Here is an 18,385-nt window from a genome sequence, read left to right on the forward strand (position 1 = left end):
CACATGACAAAGGGCATACACTTGACCTTGTCATCTCCTCTTCGGCCATAAGCAACCTGCAAGTTCACGAGGTCGGTGTGTCTGACCACAAACTTATTCAAATGGAACTTCCTTTCCCACACCTCCACTCCAAACCCAAGCGGCAAATCTCATTCAGAAATTTCAAAAACATCAACCAAGACACTATAGCACAGGACCTCCAGCTTCTCTCCTCCTCCTCTGCAACCTTTACATCAGTCAGCAAGGCAGTGGACCATTACAATAACTCTTTGGCCAAACTTCTAAGTATCCACGCCCCCCAAAAAACCAAAACAGTCACCTTTTCACGCTCAGCCCCCTGGTACACCAGTGAGCTGCGTCTGATGAAGTCAACTGGACGCATCCTGGAGCGTCGTCTTAAAGCCTCAGGACTGACCGTGCACAAACAGGCCTACAAAGAACATCAGAAGGCCTACTCAAAAGCCCTTGGGACTGCACGTGCCCAGTTCTATTCCAATATCATAAACAATACCCCTGGAAATTCAAAACAGCTCTTTTCAACCATCAACCACTTTCTCAAACCACGACCCACCACTCCAACAGAATCCTCAGAGGTAGTGTCCAATAACTTTATGACCTTCTTTACCGCTAAGGTTGACAACATCCACACCCAGCTCCTCTCCTCTTCTTGCCCCACCACTTCACCTCCTCCCCCCTTCCTTCCACCCGGGACAGTCCAGCCTCTCCGCTGCTTCTCCCCTATCTTGCAGTCGGAGGTAGAGGACATCATCAAAAAGGTGAAACCCTCCACATGTGCCCTGGACCCTTTCCCCACAGCCCTCATTAAACAACAAACCTCAGCCATTAGTCCCCTAATAACCAATGTCATCAACCTCTCACTCCAGTCTGGCTCTGTACCCCCTGCATTGAAGACTGCCATTATTACCCCCCTGCTCAAAAAACCCTCACTTGACCCGGACAACCTTGCCAACTACAGACCAATATCTAACCTCCCGTTCCTCTCCAAAGTCCTGGAAAAAGTGGTAGCTGCCCAACTTCACACTCATCTCACCCGCAATAACATCGCTGAGAAATTTCAATCCGGGTTTCGCTCTGGCCACAGCACTGAAACAGCACTTGTTAGGGTCACCAACGACCTTCTCATGGCTGCCGATGCAGGCTCCCCGTCACTTCTCATCCTGTTGGATCTGTCCGCTGCATTTGACACTGTCCACCACAATATCCTCCTTAACCAACTTCACTCCACTGGATTCTCTGGCACTGCTCTTACCTGGCTTCAGTCCTACCTCTCGAACCGGACCGAGTACGTTTCCCTGGGGGGGAAAAAATCCGACACTCACACTGTCACCTCCGGTGTCCCCCAGGGATCTGTACTCGGTCCTACCCTCTTCACTCTCTACATACTACCCCTCGGCAATATAATCAGGAAGTTCGGCATCTCATATCATTGTTATGCGGACGACACCCAGCTATACCTCAAACTTGACCCCCCCCCGCCCTCCATAACTCAGCCTTCTCCATCTCCCTCATCCATCCTCTCCCTGTGTCTGGAGGAGATAAAGGCGTGGATGAATCTCAGCTTCCTGCAAGTTAACAGTGACAAAACCCAAGCCATGTTAATTGGCACTCCCCATCAGATCCATACCTGCCCAATAACAAGCATCTTATTCGCCGGTCTCACTATTCCCCTCTCAGCCACTGTCACCAACCTGGGTGTGAAACTGGACCCTCAACTCAACCTTGAGTCACACATAAAACACATCTGCAAAACCTCCTTCTTCCACCTCAGAAATATTTCCAAACTCCGCCCCACACTTACCCTGACGGATGCTGAGAAACTTGTCCACGCCTTTGTCTCCTCAAGGCTAGACTATTGTAACGCACTCCTCTTCGGGATCCCTAGCAAGAGCCTCCAGAGGCTTCAGTACATTCAAAACAGCGCTGCTAGGATCCTGATGAGGGTGCGGAAAAGCAATCACATCACACCCATCCTCCGTTCTCTGCACTGGCTCCCCATCAAATTCCGAATTGATTATAAGATCGCCCTCCTCACTCACCATTGTATCCTCGGACATGCTCCCCCATACCTCAAAGAACTCCCCGCCCCAAAACCTGCCACCCGAAGCCTCCGCTCATCCAATTCACACCTTCTCCATGTTCCGAAAACCAAGCTGCGCACCATGGGCGACCGGGCCTTCTGCCATACAGCCCCTACACTGTGGAACTCCCTCCCCGACCACCTAAGAGCACCCCAATCCACTGACTCGTTCAAAACTGGACTTAAAACTCACCTCTTTACCTTAGCATTTCCGTAATTTCTCTCATATCTTGGTTGTCGTCCAGTTGTTTTAAACTTGTCCTTGTTTTGTTTTCTTGTTTTTTATCTGCCATGTAGCACTTTGAGATTCCCCCGAATGTAAAGTGCGTTATAAATATAATTTATTATTATTATTATTATTACCTGTGCAAAAACAATTAAAATCTGGAACAAAAGCAAATTTTGCCTTCAAACAAGTCAACTTTGACACAAGTGTATGTCCAATCAATTATTACACCATGGGCAACAAAATACAGGACTTGTGTGAATTAGTGCACCATTGCTTGTCATTGCAGCCTATGACTTTACGTGGCTTACATGCCAGTGCCGTTTATAGTCAAATTTGCCCTCTTGCAAAGAATGCATCCAAAATCAGATACGTGTGCTTTGATGCAAATTTTATTGATTACTTTAATTTCCGGACTATAAGCCGCTACTTTTTGCTTGAGTTTTGAACCCTGCGGCTTGTCGTCCGGTACGGCGTATCTATGGATTTTTCGTGATTTTTGTGATGACTTGATCACTTATACACTCGTAAAAAGGCTGTGGACCGCTGTTGTGCGGCACCGCTTTGCTGGACGGAGGTATATGTAACACGGTCACTGGGAAGAGTGATGTGTTGATTGCATGTCCATCCGCCAGGCAAATAGTGCCGTATAATTGACACAAAGAAGAGACGGAACGAGATCAAGATGGACATTACTGAAGAAAGGAAGCGTTTATACACAAACCCTCACATTGGGGGACAAAAGAAATGCATATGATGTCGCTTTTAAGTTAAAGGCAGTCGATTTGGTTCTTAACGAAGGAATTTGAGCTGCTCATGCACTGTAGAGGTTTCCTCCGGTCACTAGAGAGCACTGGGCTATTGTTGATGACATCTTGTTGTATCACCCTTTTCTTTCTTTGTTTCCCGGTCACGTCTACTCTGGAGCTATACGTGTAGCCCGCTAGTCGAGCATGCTTGAACTATCCTTGACATGCCTCTGCATCTACGTATATCTTGGGCAGCAGCAGTCATTGCATTTGTTCATAGGGGTGGTGATCATATACTTTCCATCGCCATGCAGTAAATAATTCCTCTATGGGATTTAATAATGGAGAGTATGAAGGAAGGAGATGTACCATTATCCGAAGAAGCACCACAAACCACTCATTCACAACACAAGAGTGGTGGAACGCCATATTGTCCCAGATAATAATGAATAGTGGCATGACAGGCCTCAACAAGCTTCTCTCCTGAGGCGGGATTAGGATGTCATGAAGGGCATTCAGGAATGCTATGATATGTTCTGTGTTGTATGGGCCAATGGTAAGGATATGGCACAGGACGCCATCATTGGAGATGGCAGCACACATTGTTATGTTGGTGCCCCTCTGCCCTGGAACAGTAATAGTGGCAATATACCCAATGAGGTTCCTTCCACGTCTCCTTACTTTACGAAGATTGAGTTTCAACATAAATGAAGACTTGTTCCCCCTCAGCTTCAAGCTCCATTATTCGCTAAAGCTTAAAAAGGCAAGATTACAATTACGTCAACAGTCTTTTACAGTAAATAACTATACTATGAATATAAGAGATACTCTTCTGTCTCTTCTTCTGAGCCCTTTCAGCTATACCTCCACCTCGGACACAAACTCCTCTTCCTCTGACCCCTCTACATGTTACTCTCACTCTACCTCTCATCTGCCTTAGACCTCCTCGATCCATGCTTGCAAAGAACAACACAGATCTGAAGACTGATTACAAATGAAAATATTTTGTCAAGAAATTTCAGACAGATCGCGGATGCATACTGATCAGGGAGTTTCCAAGGGCTCGGAGCATATAGTTTCTGTTCTGTAGCCACAGCTAAAACAATGGAGTTTGGACTTCTTGAATGACATCTGTTAACTGTTTTGCAAAAGGGTGGGAAAACTGTGTCAATCCAAAGAGAATGGGTTAATACATTTGCATGATGTGTCTTCTGCTCTGCTGAGATGGTGATTATGAAGACTGAGAGGTTCCCAGTTTCTTCAAACAGGTCAAAGCAATCAATAAAAACCGTAATATGATTTAATAGTTGTGATCCTTACTCTGCAATAGTCACATGAGAGTAATTGGCAGGTGGGTATGACATATGACAAATGAAAGAGGGAAGGCTTTAAATGGCAAATTATAGCTTCTGACACGAATCACTGCACTCATTCTTGCAACCTCTTAATAATAATTACGTGCGATTCGAAACGTCAACACGCTTGAGTCCATTATTTGTAGGGCTTTTTGAATTTCAGACCCAAAATGTTATGAATTGAAAAGAAAACCATGGATAATTTATATTCTTACGTCTACCACATTAAAACAACACAATATTACTCCAATATATGCAAATCCACTGTTTGTTTGTTTGTTTGTTTGTTTGTTTATTTGTTTGTTTGTTTGTTTGTTTTCACCAATATTGAATTACTTTTTGCCTTATTGCAATGTTTAGCCACCAAATATGATGTTCTCAAGGCTCTTACATTTGTTGACAAATCTGCTCAGAAAGCTTCATTGACTCATTGTAGAGCCGCTTGCCTCAATTTGGGCTTCGTGCGTGGTAATCACCTGTCGCTGTGATTCAATTTTTAAGTGGGTTGTCTGCTATTGTCGATGAAATGCACCCTTTTTTCTCTTTTGCAAAGGCTCTTGTGTTGAATGCTCACTGGGCCTTTCTAAATACGTCTGTTTGTTTGACTCATTTCGCTAGCTTGTGGAGTTGATATTAGCCTCACACGACCAAAACAATTTGTCTGTGTCCTTATGTCCACGCTTATCTCTTATTTTCAATTAAATAAAATGAATGAAATATTATAATATGAATATATAATATAAATTATATAAACATAATGTATAGCAACTGTATCACTTTGAATAAATAAAAATAAATCGATATAAATACAAAAGAAATACTAAAACCTAAATAAGATACAATATAATGGACAGACCATGCATGAATGGATGAGTTGAGAATATTAAATAAATAAATAAATTATACCCAATCAAACATCAATAAAGCATATCTGTAAATAACTATAAAAAATCCAATGCATTTTTGAAAAATGTGATTACGTTTTACTCTGGGCTGATTCTCCTCAAGGGGACATCATCCCATAGCTGTGCTTTATGAATGCAAGAGTTTTAAACTCCCGGTTTATTGAATGCATTACGAGTTGCATATTCTTGTATCACAGCAGTAGCTTTGGTCCTAACAGTACCAACAGCGAGCTGGCTTTCATAAAGTTTAACTGTGCTGTATATGAATCAAACTAATGCAAAGTACAATATTTCCCCCAGCTATTCATCAGGAGTCCCCAATATTCATACGCGGTTAAATTTATGCATAGAAACACCGAGCGATGTGCCTGATGAAGGACTTGAGCGATACAACTGAGATGGTGCAGAATGAAGATGATACTGTGGCTGATTTATCATTCAGATTTCAGTGGATTAAAGAGACGGGGTGGGGGGGAAGAAGTTAACTTTAGTTTTAATTATGCATTCAGACATTATTATTCAATCCGTGATGTCACGTCACTTCCCAGGGGAGACTCATTCAAATTTAATAACGAGACAGGGGAAATCGTTTTTATACAACTTAATCATATGACACTGAGACTTTGCTAGCACTTGAACAAGCACGTCATGGACCGTGGATTTATTTTTAATTTGTGTGTGTGTGTGTGTGTGTGTGTGTGTTTTATCATGTATATAACGTGTATATTCTATCAGCTTTTAGTTTTTCTTTTTAATCTCTGGATTTTGTCTGGTCTTTTAATTTCTATTGTGCAAAGGGAAAGTAAAATATCATGCGACCTGTAAATTGCATTAGCGCATGTGACCAAGTATGCCTTTTTGATGAGGTTTTTTTAACATGTTTTTTAACACATTTAGTTCTGAAGTGGAAGAACATGTTTTGTAATCAGTAACTTGCATGAAATTAGTTGTCAGTGCATGTTGTAGCCATATTTGAACATGGACCATCTGTAGGCATTTAATTCTATTGTGTAGTTGTTTTCCATGTATGTCACCTGCAACACACCTAATTCAAATTATGAGGATCATCATCAAGCTTTTTGAGCGCTTCCTGATGAGCTGATCAAGTCAGTCGGGACAGCGGCCCTTGAGGACCAGAGCTGCACATGCCTGTTCTAAAGTATCAATTCATTTAATTGAGCACAATTTCTGGCTACTCCACCTAACTCTGATAGTCGTTCTGTTTATTTCTATCACACTTGTATGGTGCATTTAGACACAGCGGTATTCATCAGTGTCGTGTTGAATGGCAAAAGCTTTCTTGTCCCGTGTAGTTCCCAAACAAACATGTTGTACGTGACTCTCGGTTTAATCGCGGGCAATTAAAGTGCAAATCCTTGTTTGTCATCTTGTCGGCTGGAGCAGAGATGAGAGTGTGACGCTGCGTCTCTCTCGCTCGTCACACTCGGCAGAGATTTTGATGATGAAGAAAAGTCCCTCAAGTCAAAATGGTAAGCAACCAAGTGTGGAGCACATCCTTGTTCAGGCTGAACAAGCGCAATGCTTCAGAGAGCAAACTCATACAACCTCTTTAATTTCAGAGTTTTTTTTTTTAAAGTTGTTGCTATTCCTTAGAGGCCCAGTAAAGTGAATCCCGAGATTTGTTTCTGAATACTGTACATTTATACTGTACATTATGTTGACGATAATTGCTGAAAGCGTGCAAGAATGTTTTGGTTTATGATCTGCTGAATAGTGCTTTAGAGTCAATGCACAATAAAGTAAATGAGTTGGCATTTGCCTCTTTTGAACAGTCTTTTGTATTGTATTGTATAACATGAATTCTCTTCCTTTTTTACTGCTAATGAATGATCTACTTTTCCCCGCTAATGCTTCAAAAGGTCACCCAGATAAAGCATGAACAATTATTATTTTCATGGCTTGAGTCGATGACTAACTTGCACGTCACATCAGGAGCAAACCAATAAGTTGCTTGTAGATATATGAATGTATTGTGCGTGCATAACTCCCACTCTTTATAGTAAGTGCGTGCCCGCACAGCTTGTTAAATATAACATGATCAAAGAAGCAGAATTAGCAAAAGTGTTCACACGTATCACCTAATCCTCACTGTCATTCTTTGTAATTGCACCAATACAGTTTCAGGTTATGGCCAAAACCCTAACTATATGTGCTCAATAAATAAATAATGGCCTCTACTTTGAGTTAATGTCTAATTGTTTCCCCCTAATGTGATTAACAGCAAAGCCATAAAGCGCAACATGCTACTCGGCCAGATCATGGCCCGTATACCCTACCCTTCAAAAGTATTGGAACAGTTTGGTTTTTAGTTCTCAAACTTAGTAAGCTACCACCCAAAAAATACTTAAGTGTTCAAGTACCACCAAATTAACCAACATTAAGATGTGTTAGCATATTAATCCAAAAGTATAGTCATTCTTACTGAAAGCCCTGACATTATGCAAAATTTCAAAATGATTACTGCACTTAAGTATCGGAAGATTCGTAAAAGGTGTACCTATAATAATTCAATTAAAATGTATTGCACATAAAAGTTATGTAAATGCAATTGAATTCTAGTCCAAACATGTACTGTCTGACATTAAAAAAGGTTTGTCACTATAACATTATGCACAGTTTGATCTTCTAATGCCTAGATAAGACTACACAACTTTTTGAGTCACAGATTACCAAACATGGCGCCATGAACTTCTTAAGGAAATAATTACCTAAAATAATAAAAGAGTTCATTTGTAGCAGGGTGGAAGGTTGTGAATTGGTTGATAAGTCAGTTCCCAGACTTAGAGCCCTATTTGTTTGACCAGTGCAAGTCTAGAAAAAGCGTAATCTAACTCTGCATGAGTGGAGTTTTCTTCTGGTATTTTCAGAGATGCACAAGTAGAAATGCATCTTTATGACATGTGGGAGTGAACGCAGCGTACTTGATTCTTAGTCAATCGGAGCGTCGTGTTTGTTTCAGCTGATTTAAGGTTAAGTGCACTTTCAGTCATCAAAACGTCAGATGTGCCACATGCTTGTAACAGAAAATGCCCTTGGTCTGTCGGAACACACTGCATGGCTTTGCGCAAAGCATTTCAATTTTTGAAGTGTTTTTGTCTAAAGAAAAAGAAATGAGCTGACCTTCCTATTCCAATGCTTTTTGAGGGGAGTGTAGTTGCTTACCAATACGATAAAGAGGAAGTGCTAATCAGACAGCAGAACGAGGTGAAAGACGTGTTAATGAACACGTTAATATGCGGTTCCCCAGCCCCTTTTCTCCACGGTGACTCCCGTGACTTCTGTGTTATTGCTAATTAGCAGCGCTCATGCGGCATTAGTTGGTTAAGGAGCCATTATTGCCCGGCCCCTCGATGGCAGATGTCGGGAGAGGGAACCGGTAAATCGTAAAGAAAGAACAGGGGGTTAGCGATTAGCTTCCTCTGCTGACTCGTTAAGCAGGGTGATGTCGTTTAATGACATTCTCTGCTTTGAGGACCGCATTTAAATGTCTCTATTTACTATTACAAGTATTCAAAAAAATAATAATAGTAATCCTTTTTGGGCAAGAGGACATAGTAGCTGTTTTGTTAGATTAGCCAAGGTAGTAGATAGGACTGACATTAGGATCACATAGTTTTTCTTTTGTCCAATACAGGAGGAGCAGCTGTAAATATATGAGTACTGTGAGATGGAATTATGATTGTTCCAGTATACTGGCGAGCTACAATACCTTTTTAGATGGTTTTGTTTGGTGCTGTGCTTTTTGAATGCAAAGGAGCTATATGCCTTGGCTTAATAAAGGTTGGAAAACACTGGATTACATGAATTTAGTATTTTACCCTTCAAAATTTCCAGTTGATCATTTGCTATTGTTGTGCGTCCGAGCGAGCACTCTGTTGATTTTGAATGAAATCTGCTCCCAGATGCTCCGGGGTGGAAATCAGTCTACACGTTTCGGCCGCAGCTCTACTAGATTCAGACAGATTTTTCGTCTGTCGAGTGTGAATCTCCCGTTGGCATCTCCAAGCGAGCTAATGGAATTTTCCACTAGGGGCCCTTCCTCACACCAACACGCTCAAGCACAAGCCGATAAAGCCGATGGAGAAGGAAAAAAACTTGTCAAGTGTGAGAGCGCAGCCGAGGGTGGAAGGGTGGGAATGCAGACGTGCGCCGTAGATATTCTCTGAGCCGTCTTTAAAGACTGAAGACAATCTGTGTTCCTGAAATTCACTTGATGCTCTTCTAGTGTGCATGATGCCCAAGTGTTGCCGCCCTCATACTCCCAACGCTCAAGTTCAAGCGGTATGTTATGCGAAATGGATTGGTGGAAGATACGGGAAGAATAGTGTGTTTTCAAGCATGGTCTCCGAGAACATTTTTTGGGAGTGAGATCTTTTAAATTAATATGGATGACCAGAATGCCAATTTAATGGCAAATGGAAGACTCCTCTTTTCTTTTCGAACATCGTCTGTTGAGATATTTTAGTTTGCCTTCTCGTGATAGACATAGATTTCACGTTGCTCAGTGAAATTGGCTTTGATGGCTATATTTGCTATGACTATCCATAATGCCCCTTAATAGCTGTTTAAACCACAATGGGACAGTGTACTATCGTCTTGACTTATTTCTGGAAAATTATTGTACTATGACAGAAATGCATGAAATGGAGACTTCAAACCAAAATAGCTGACATACTGAGTATTTTCGACCATGTACTCGTGAGACTGTGTTGTGTTTTTTGGTTCATGGTAGACATACTAACAAACTTGTTCAAACTTGCTTTTGATACTGACTTTTCAAATCACTTTGTAGCATGAATGACCACAAGAGTACTATCATGGTAAATGGAAGGTTTTCCTGTGTCTTTCCTAGTATGATCCCTTGAGACTTTTGGTGGGTCTATTCATGATCTCATGCCTAGGAGATTTGACGTTCTAAGTGAACTACATTTGGGAGCTCAATTTGAGACAGAATTTTCCAAATGCCCGTATGAGAGCTGTTTAAACCACAATAGGAGACTTACTGTGGTCTTTTCAGGCACAGCCTCTTGAAACTTTTTTCTTAGGCCTCCTCATGATAAACATACCAACCAAATGTTAATGCTAAGAAATGGCACAGGCTTCGGGGGGCTGAATTTTAAATTAAGACGCAAACATGTTTTCATTGTGTCATTAGACACCAATGCGTCACGGTTGATTGAAGTCATGTCACTAATGCAGTGTGTGAAAATTACTTAATTTGTTTTGCTTTCTTGTTCCCTTTTGCACTTCCCTTGATACAGGTAAGTGTTGCTATCTCTATTATTCCAGTTTTATCATTCTCATGAAAGGCTTGTTACTTTAAAAGTAGAATATAAATATTTTGTGCACTCTTGTAAGCAGCCTTGAATGGGTTAGTGGCACAGCATGCATTCACACAGACGCACACAAACACGCGTGCACTAACAAACCTTCTCACATACACACACACACACAAACACACACACACACACAGTCAATATCAACGGCACCCCCCCTTAAACCTTAATGAAAGAACTCCATCCTTGGTGCTTGTTCGCCTGCTTGCTGCAGAGAGAACATTGAAGTCCTCTGTTCCCATGGCGACCGTTGTATTGGTTTAAAAGTCCGAACATGATTTTTTTTTTTTTTTGCCTCAAACATCGTCTAAAAATGTCTCGTGTTTTTATGCGCTTTGCCTTGAGACTTTAGACACTCACACACACAGGTCAAATAGTCATGTTCCCCTCAATACAATGTGCAGAGGACTTAAAATGCCTCTGGTAATTTATTTGTAGTGAGTGAGTTCATTTATTTTGTGTAAAGTGGCGTTTTTCTGTCCTGAATAATTGTTGTTTGGAGCAATGGCATTAATCTTATGACACATATATTCTGATGTGCCTGACTGTGACGTGAACCTTTTTAAACAGTGGACAGTCTTCTGTTGCCATGGCAATGGTCAGTTAGGTTTAGTTGTCTGGCCCCATTTTCGCCATGTCTGACGCTGCTTGTACGCGCTTTTTGCCTTTAGACTCAGGACACGTACACACCCACACAAACCAATTAATGTAGTATGCAAGTACAGAGTTGCAGGAACAAGACTGACTCGCTAACCCTACTACGAACGCTGTCTTGTAGTTTCAGGCTCGGCGAGGTGCTCAGCATTCGGAACGCGCTTGATCTTCCGTGTTCCCGCAGGTTAGTTGGAGTGTAAAGGTGCGTGTTAAGGGGTGCGCTCGCATTGTTACATAAGCCCAGGTTGAAAACTGATGCCGCTGTCTCTGCTTGAGGCTGTATTTTATTGATGAAAGCCTTGTGCGACATGGAAAACACAGTGGATGGTGATAGACTACTGTTTACCTTGGACGGAGTACAAAAGTGAACTAGGTGCATTGAAATCTTTGCATCAAGGGAAATGTTTAATTCTCTTTTGTTGAAGTGCCTGCTGTCATGAATACTGGCAGGAGGAATGATCAACAATGCAGACTTTTTTTGGGGGCGGACTGTGGACAATTTTACTAGTTGTTCTAGTAATATCTATTACGCAAGGTGGCAGTTATGCATAACAAAGAATGAATGACTTAAAGTAATTGTATGAGGTGTCCACATGCCTGACGCGTAAGATGGACTTGTTTTCTTTTTTTTTCAGTTATCATGAATACTTGCAAGAAATGAGTAACTTACAGTAATTTTAGAGGTGTACACATGCCTGACCACGCATATGATGGACTTTTTTTCTCCACGTTAATTTCCGTTGTGCATGATGGACGTTAATTTGAATCCGTTGACAGTTGACCATGTTACAATATCGAGTGACAGGCCGTGTATGCAGACTGTTCTCGCTGTGGGTTTGTGGCCTTTGAATTATTCTACTAGTTATTGTGTTTATGTTGTACTCCACCATTTTAATCAAATATGATTTCTCATCTGTTTGACCATGACTTTTCTTTCCTTTTACTTTAATTTTGGGACAGATAAACTGACTGGTTACAGAAATGCTTTCAAAATACCAAAGCCAGACGGACGAATGGATGATTACATCATGAATAATGGTGACAGACGGTTTGCCCAGATCAATGACGAAGGACAGATGGGCAAAATTTGGTAAATTTCTCGTGATCATGAATAAGTGATAGGGAAGGATTTGCCCTATGACACATACGTATGTTCATAAGTGTGCCAGTAACTTTTTTGCACTGCAGGTTAGTTATGTTCATGTGGTAAACATGATTAAATGTCAAAAGACAATTGCATAACAGTAATAGTATAACACCTGATAGAGAATGCTGTGGATTTTTGGGGAATTATTTCTACTAGTTGTCCTGTTAATTTCTATTGTAAATGGCGTAGGGTCTTATGATAACCTTACAATGAAACTTCTAATAAATTGCGTAAAGGGTCTACATACCAGACCAAATGTAATGTGCACGTTTTTGGAGTGGGAATCATTTCTCACGGTTGTTCTGTGGATTTATGTTAGGCAAATCGGTGGTTAATATGCTTTACAGATGAAGGACAGTCACATAATAGTAATTGTATGACATGTTATTTGCCTTACTGAGTGTCCTGATGAACATTTTAGGATAAGTGACTGTTGAAGGGCCAAAGCGAGCGTGCACTGGAAATTAGCTGTTCAATTTATTTCGACTGTGCAAAGTGGCAGTTATCACGACTAACTCACAAGGAATGATTGTGTGAGGGTAATTTTATGACACTTGTACAGTCTACACAAATGGCTGCCATACTCTGGTGAACTTGAAAAATGAAATCAACGCATTCCTTCTTGTCTGATGTTACCGGATGTTCGGTGTGAAGAGGGCCTGAGCAGGGCCCTAATCGTATAAGATTTGGCTTTGGGAATGTTGTATTTTACAAGTGCCCATGTGGATTTTCCGCAGAAGCCACAGTACCTGAGCCAGGAAACTCCCAGAAGGACTTATTTGCTTTACTCGATTTTTCTTTGCCATCTGTGGTGAGATCTGACCCGCAGGCTAGACCCCAACTTGGGCCTTCACTTATACTTGACAGTCAACCTCAAATCCTTTCCATTGTCAGAGGCTTTAGTGTGAGCGTTATATTGGGTTCCTCAGGGAAAGTCACTCCCACTTTGCTAGGTGTGCATCACTCTGGATACTTCTGTGGCAGTAGGTAGGTGGTCCCGCATGAACCCCCACACCCCACTTGAAAACGTCTCCTCATGCATCACAAATGTGACGTAACGTCTCCGAGGGGCGTCCAAAGGGAGTTCACCTTTGTAGTTGGAGGAAATGCACAGATTTTGTCGATACACGATTTCCTCCACTCCACTGGTCAGATGTTTACACCGGGATGATTTTTTTAAATGAATGATTTTCATAGTATTTCTTGTCCATTCCGATCCTCTTTTGTTTTTATTTCTAAACTGACTCAAGAAAGTCTTCCTTGTCACCGCCCTGAAAAAAAGAACGATTGATATAAATAAAATTGCATTTTGAATGTAATATACGAGGAGAGCATACATTTCTCATTTTTAAGGCAACACATAGTATTTGATTGGAAATAAAGCAAAATGTATCAATATTTCAAGGTCAATAGACTAATCATATGTAAATCAGAGCAACCTATTACTAAATTTGCTTTGTAAAAACAAAAATTGAGCATTTTCAAGGCAAAATGAATGAGTTTGATCATATAATACCAAGTGAATCCAATCCTATTCATTGATTGATGTCTGGCGGGATTCCTGGTGCTTTTGTTGTTATTTTATAGGGAACAAACAGTACCAGACATGAAAGGCATACATGATATCATTTTACATGAGTAATTGTAATTGTATTGTTTACACAAATGACAGCAAACACAAGTTGGCAGTGTCATAGTTCTTATTTACCATTGTTGTTATATTCTCTAATTAGACATTGTAGACGCACATCTTTTTCTTTGCATTGATGTGTCACGTAGGAATTAATTATGCATGATGTTGTGCATCATTGTATGACAGAATTTAGTGTCTTTATGCATGAAGAAGCTCTTGTCTTGTGGGAATTTTTGCTTTTTTTAGACTAGCACATCTTGTCCTAATTACATAAAGATTTACATGAGAAGTATCTCATCCATTTTTATTTTTTTAGACACTCTGGATATGTTGTAAGCATATAGGTCAAATTTGTAGGAGCATATTATTTTAAACATGTTTTAAATATTCCTTAGATTGGCCTAAAATGGCCTACTGAAAACCATTGAGATTTCAATTGGTACTATGCACTTACAAGTCTTAATGATTATATTTGCCTACCAGATGGTGACACTCAAATACCTGAATTTTGTCGGCTCTAGTACGCCCATGTAGGATAAGCGGTTTGGAAGATGAATAAATGAATAAACAAATGAACACACACAGGTATACCTTAATTTCTGGACTATAAGATGCTACTTTTTGCACAAGCTTTGAACCCTGCGATTTATAGTCCAGTGCATTTTATCTATGGATTTTTCATGATATTTTAAGAGGATTTGGTTTGGTAATACAGGTAAAGGAAATGAGGGCATTTCATTTAAAACACCAGCAGCTTGTATTTCGGTGCGGTTTATATATGAACAAAAAAGGATTTTCCCCTAAACTGGTGCAGTTTACAGTCCAGAAATTACAGTGTGTGTGTGTGTGTGTGTGTGTGTGTGTGTGTGTGCGTGCGTGCGTGCGTGCGTGCGTGCGTGCGTGCGCGCGCGCGCGTGCGTGCGCGTGCGTGCGTGCGCGTGCGTGCGTGCGTGTATATATATATATATATATAGAGTTATAGTTATAGTATATGATTATATATATATATATATACCGTATTTTCCGCCCTAAAAGGCGCACCGGGTTATAAGGCGCACCTTCAATGAACGGCCATTTTAAAACTTTGTCCATATATAAGGCGCACCGGCTTATAAGGCGCATAAATAGAAGCTATACTGCATCAAACTGAGGTTGACTAGGGTTGCGGTATGCATCCACTAGCCAATAACCAACGAGCCCTCTATAAACAATCGCGTTTCTCAAACGATCTCCTATAAAATGATCAGAACTGACTAAAGTTCGATCTAACGCATTGGTACTACTTACCTATGTTTCCCTTCCATATCGATCCGTAGATTTACTCGAAACATTAACAGAGCAGCCTATTTTGACATGAAATAGCCTGGTACGTATAGCAGCTATCGCAATAGCATTAGCCATCCGCAAAGTCTCACGAGCCTCAGCGAAGTGTAAACAATCGCGTTTCTCAAACGATCTCCTATAAAATGATCGGAACTGACTAAGTTCGATCCAACGCATTGGTACTACTTACCTATGTTTCCCTTCCATATCGATCCGTAGATTTACGCGAACATTAACAGAGCAGCCTATTTTGACATGAAATAGCCTGGTACGTATAGCAGCTATCGCAATAGCATTAGCCATCCGCAAAGTCTCACGAGCCTCACCTCGCAATCTCCCATGAGCCTCAGCAAAGTGTAAACAATCGCGTTTCTCAAAACGATCTCCTATAAAATGATCGGAACTGACTAAAGTTCGATCCAACGCATTGGTACTACTTACCTATGTTTCCCTTCCATATCGATCCGTAGATTTACTCGAAACATTAACAGAGCAGCCTATTTTGACATGAAATAGCCTGGTACGTATAGCAGCTATCGCAATAGCATTAGCCATCCGCAAAAGTCTCACGAGCCTCACCTCGCAATCTCCCATGAGCCTCAGCAAAGTGTAAACAATCGCGTTTCTCAAACGATCTCCTATAAAATGATCGGAACTGACTAAAGTTCGATCTAACGCATTGGTACTACTTACCTATGTTTCCCTTCCATATCGATCCGTAGATTTACTCGAACATTAACAGAGCAGCCTATTTTGACATGAAATAGCCTGGTACGTATAGCAGCTATCGCAATAGCATTAGCCATCCGCAAAGTCTCACGAGCCTCACCTCGCAATCTCCCATGAGCCTCAGCAAAGTGTAAACAATCGCGTTTCTCAAACGATCTCCTATAAAATGATCGGAACTGACTAAAGTTCGATCCAACGCATTTGTACTACTTACCTATGTTTCCCTTCCATATCGATCCGTAGATTTACTCAGAACATTAACAGAGCAGCCTATTTTGACATGAAATAGCCTGGTACGTATAGCAGCTATCGCAATAGCATTAGCCATCCGCAAAGTCTCACGAGCCTCACCTCGCAATCTCCCATGAGCCTCAGCAAAGTGTAAACAATCGCGTTTCTCAAACGATCTCCTATAAAATGATCGGAACTGACTAAAGTTCGATCCAACATAGGTAAGTAGTACCTATGTTTCCCTTCCATATCGATCCGTAGATTTACTCGAAACATTAACAGAGCAGCCTATTTTGACATGAAATAGCCTGGTACGTATAGCAGCTATCGCAATAGCATTAGCCATCCGCAAAGTCTCACGAGCCTCACCTCGCAATCTCCCATGAGCCTCAGCAAAGTGTAAACAATCGCGTTTCTCAAACGATCTCCTATAAAATGATCGGAACTGACTAAAGTTCGATCTAACGCATTGTACTACTTACCTATGTTTCCCTTCCATATCGATCCGTAGATTTACTCGAAACATTAACAGAGCAGCCTATTTGACAGGAATAGCCTCGCGGGTACAACAGCTATTCGGTGACGCCCCCTGACTACAGTTGCCGTAATGCTGGGAAGCGATGCGACCTTGTAATTTATTAGTCGTACTAAAACGTACTGAAACATTTTGGCAGAGCACTGTGTACAACCAGTATGGATCAACAAATTCATCAGTTGATCCATATATAAGGCGCACTGGCCTATAAGGCGCACTGTCGGCTTTTGAGAAAATTTTAGGTTTTTAGGTGCGCCTTTTAGGGCGGAAAATACGGTATATATATATATATACGCATATAGTAGCGCTCTGTTTATATTATTAATATTATTTTTTTAATGATGACCTCATAGATGTAAGTTGCTTTCGTGTGAGTGTGAGGTGCTCATTTATTTCATATTTAATAATTTGGCATCAAGTTGCCTGCAACGCATACCTCATTTGAGAGTGTCACATCCCATCCTGCCTTTGCTGATCCTTTGGCTTCCTTTCGGGCTTTTGTCTGAGAGAGCGAAAGTCACAAGTAGTTTAGGTGCTGAACGCCGGCACATAGGAGGAAACTGAAATAAGGAGTAGCCTGGGAGAAGATAGAGGAGCTATAACACACCACTGAAATTGCCCCGCTGTGAGAAGGAGAGACGGATCTTCTCCGACACGAGGCGGGTGGAGGTTAGTAGCTCGGCAACCAATTCAGGAAGCTCGCTGGAGTCCTTTTAGTCTTAATTGCAATCTTCATTCAATGTTAACAGCGGACTCGTGAATACTTCTTTTCGCATCATCCTCTCTACACTTTGGAGTGAGTGAAATACGTATAGACAGTACATATAGACAATCCACAGAATCTTTTATTTTCGAGGCAAAGTCAAATATTTTACGCATAAGGTAGCATTTTAAAGGCAAATCTAGCACATTCAAGCGAAAAGAGGTTTGTAGTGTTAAGTGCTGGTGCTACTTTGACAAAATATATAATTTTAAAGAAAAATAAAGACTTTTGAGGGTAAAGTACAAATCTATTGTAGCATTGTAATTTCAAAGCCAATTCTAGGTTTTTGCATGAAATATAAAACCAAAAATATTGAATTTTGGAGGCAAAGTTGCATTTTGTATTGTAAATTAGTAGCGAAATAAAACATCTAGCATTTTGGGCTCTATTTGTGAGTCAAGCGCAAAGCTGTGCTCACAGTGGAGTTTTCCTTCTTTAGGTATTTTGTAGATGTGCACACGTAGGAATATGCGTTTGAGCTATTATGGGAGTAAACACAGCCGACTTTCCCAATCAATGGAAGCAGCTCCCCTCTTTCCTTTTAAATTCAGCGCAGGTTAGGCATGTAGTCTACATGGCGGAAGCATTACTGACTCGCTGATGGAATAGATCAGTGTGCATTTAAAAGAAACTGCTAGAAGATCTCACTTAAAAAGAACAACAAGAATATTTCCATTTTC

At 41.0% G+C, this 18,385-nt stretch overlaps 1 protein-coding gene across 2 annotated transcripts in view; it reads left to right on the top strand.

Annotated features, from left to right (window-relative positions):
- lingo2 (leucine rich repeat and Ig domain containing 2) overlaps positions 1-18,385 on the top strand; it is a 93,626-nt gene that overhangs the window by 31,876 nt on the left and 43,365 nt on the right. The window contains exon 1 of one of the 2 annotated variants that reach the window (XM_037262553.1): positions 17,366-17,611. The exons of the other annotated variant lie outside the window; for it this stretch is intronic. The gene's annotated coding sequence lies outside the window, so the exon portion shown is untranslated. Of the gene's footprint in view, positions 1-17,365; positions 17,612-18,385 lie in introns of those variants that run through there. 2 annotated transcript variants of the gene reach the window in all.

The sequence above is a fragment of the Syngnathus acus genome, chromosome 10 (genome assembly GCF_901709675.1).
Source record: "Syngnathus acus chromosome 10, fSynAcu1.2, whole genome shotgun sequence".
Classification (NCBI taxonomy): domain Eukaryota; kingdom Metazoa; phylum Chordata; class Actinopteri; order Syngnathiformes; family Syngnathidae; genus Syngnathus; species Syngnathus acus.